This window comes from Schistocerca cancellata, chromosome 9 (genome assembly GCF_023864275.1).
Source record: "Schistocerca cancellata isolate TAMUIC-IGC-003103 chromosome 9, iqSchCanc2.1, whole genome shotgun sequence".
Taxonomy (NCBI): domain Eukaryota; kingdom Metazoa; phylum Arthropoda; class Insecta; order Orthoptera; family Acrididae; genus Schistocerca; species Schistocerca cancellata.
This window is the reverse complement of record NC_064634.1, coordinates 347,978,034-347,981,100: the sequence shown is the minus strand read 5'-3', so window position 1 is coordinate 347,981,100 and position 3,067 is coordinate 347,978,034. Positions and strand designations below refer to the sequence as shown.

Genomic DNA, 3,067 nt, shown 5'->3' with positions numbered 1-3,067 from the left:
TCTTAGTGGATGCTATTTTGGGTAGTCTGTTCTCCGGCATCCTTGCTACATGACCAGCCCAGTTCAGTCTTCTCTTCTTTAACATTTCCACAATGGTACTATGTTTGTACAGCTCCCGTAGTTCTTCATTTTTCCTTACCCTCCACTCCATGACATTTTCATCGAAGATTGGTCCAAATATTTTTCTTAGTATTTTTCTTTCAAATATCAACAGTTTTTCTTCATCTTTTTTTCCTGAATGTAATAGCTTCACATCCATATAATGCTACTGGTACAATAGTTGACCGATAAAAACGGATTTTGAATTCAGTACTAAGTGATCTCATCCTTAAAATTTTGATACAGCTGTAAAAAGTTCTATTAGCTGCTGCTAGACGGGCGTCTATTTCTATTTCTGCTCTATTGTCTCTGCTAAAAAGACTCCCTAAGTACTTGAAGTGGTCAACTGCCTTGAAAGTGAGACCATTTACGGTCAGTGGTGTATTCTTTTGGAGTTTTTTACTTATGACTAGATATTCTGTCTTTTCTTCATTCACATGAAGTCCAGCTTTCTCAGCTATTTTGTAATAATTTTGCATCATCCTGATTAATTCAGCTTTTGAAGTGCTTATTAAGGCTACATCATCTGCATAAGCAAGTCTAGTAATGTTCTGTCCCTGCAGTTGGATCCCTTGTGGATTAGTTTTGGTGAATTCTCTATCAATCTTCTCTAAGATAATATTAAATAGAATAGGTGAGATGGCATCCCCTTGTCTCAGTCCAGTGTACACCTTAAAATTTTCAGTCTCTCCTGCAGGTGTCTTAACTTTGCATATGGTTTCTTCCAAACACATTTTAACTAATTTGATTAATTTTAATGGTATTTCAAATTCTTTCATGGTGTTTAAGAGTGTCTGTCGGTGTATGCTATCATAGGCCTTCTTGAAGTCTATAAATAGAATATGGATATCTACATTAAATTCCCATGCCTTCTCAGTTATTTGTCTCAATGTGAATAAGTGATCCAAAGTGGATCTGTTAGTGCGGAAGCCACATTGGTAGTCCCCATTCAGTTCTTCGGTTATGGGAATCAGTCTGTGTAGTATACACATCGACAAAATTTTATACGTGACATCGAGTAGGGCAATTCCTCTGTAGTTATCACAGACAAGGGGATCATTCTTCTTAAAGGTGGGGCATATAATTGCAGTTTTCCAATCGGCCGGTATGTTTTCTGTCTCCCAAATTGTTTCAATTAAGGAATGTAGTTCTATTTCCAATTGTGGTCCTCCATTTTTTAAAAGTGTATGCCTCTACATTCGCATAAATTTGTGAACTGTTACACAATAAAAGGTGTCACTGAAGTGTGGGATTCTCGGTTATCTTGTACTTTTGCCCTTTGCAATTGCGTCTATGTTCGGAGTAATTGTTCTTGTGCATTTTAGGCGCAGCGTGCAGTTTAAATTTCGAGCAGACAATGCGTTTCTCAGGCGCGTCTTGTTACATTTCATTGCAGAGAACAGTTGTTCACAAACATACGTGGAACCGAACATTGATATTATTGTAGCCGCCAGTTTGTGCAAACGAGGAAATCTATTCTGAGGGAAGTGTCTGTAGAATTCCAAAATGTTTTTCTTGTTCTGAAATTTGTCTCTGTATTCTCTGTCACACTGCAGGTCAATAATTTCTTGCTGCAGCTCAGGACGAATCTCTTAAATATTCGCTGAATATGGAGAGAACAGATCAAAATCACTGTCTAGTGCTGTCAGATCTTGAAAGCGCTGATCAACTAAACTATGTGAATAACGCTCACAGTTTTTGTGAACATCTTGCATGGATGATACTTCAGGAAAATGAGCTAGGTTTCCTGTTTCCAGCTGACTCACCCAAAGTGTCAATTTCATTTTAAAAGCTCGTATTCGATCTATGAAATGAGTAATTATCTGATCTTTACCTTGTAGTAAAATGTTCAAAGCATTCAGATGGCTAGTTAAATCTGCTAAGAACGCGAGATCACATTCAAACGTGTGCGCGCATTTCCCCTGCCTCCCCTCCCTCCCTACTCTGCGACCTTGCACCTGCTCGCGAGCACGTGCCTGAGCAGACGCGAGTACTCGCGCTCAAAACCGGCCAGTTGTTAAGCCCTACACTAGACGGAGTGAGTATTACATATTCACAACTAAGTTACGCCCGATACAGAGTACAACATGTCAGGCTCTGAATGACACCCGCAACAGAGTGAGAATCAAATAGTCACATCTAAGTAACGCACGATACTGAGGTACGTGTCCGGCTCTCCAGAATATCCGAAACCGAGTGACTAGCGCGGCCGAAGTACTTCATCTCCGAGGCGTGCGAAAGACAACCGAAGGTGTCCGAAGCACTTCGGTCGCAATATCGTTGCTCTTATGTTTCTCAAAACTAGTGAAATTTAATAAACAAAGACGATAGACTCGTATGACAGAGTGTCATACTCATAACTGGGTTAAATACAATGAAAAATATATAAATAATTAGTAACAGAAGTCAGGCGTTTTAGTGCATAGCACCCGAACGTGCCAACTAATCAGAAGCAAGTTCAGTACATTTGTCGGACTCTTAAACGGGACTGCAACGGCCTTGCCGCAGTGGATACACCTGTTCCCGTCAGATCACCGAAGTTAAGCGCTGTCGGGCGTGGCCGGCACTTGGATGGGTGACCATCCGGGCCGCCATTTGCTGTTGCCATTTTTCGAGGTGCACTCAGCCTCGTGACGCTAACTGAGGAGCTACTCGACCGAATAGTAGCGGCTCCGGTCAAAGAAAACCATCATAACGACCGGGAGAGCGGCGTGCTGACCACACGCCCCTCCTATCCGCATCCTCACTGAGGATGACACGGCGGTCGGATGGTCCCGATGGGCCACTTGTGGCCTGAAGACGGAGTGCCTGCCTAAACGGGACTGGTACATACTGTACCATCTGCCACCTGCATCTCATCCCACTTTTGTACCATAATATGCTACTTCACGTGTATCAAGCTGCATCAAGGCGAGCTTCTAGCAAAACAAAACACTCGTGGCCACAGCCAGGAATATGACAATGTTCC

General features: G+C 42.2%; 1 pseudogene; it reads left to right on the top strand.

Moving 5' to 3' along the window:
- The first annotated feature begins 2,588 nt into the window (after positions 1–2,588).
- LOC126102496 (5S ribosomal RNA) lies at positions 2,589–2,706 on the top strand (annotated as a pseudogene).
- The last annotated feature ends 361 nt before the right edge of the window (positions 2,707–3,067 follow it).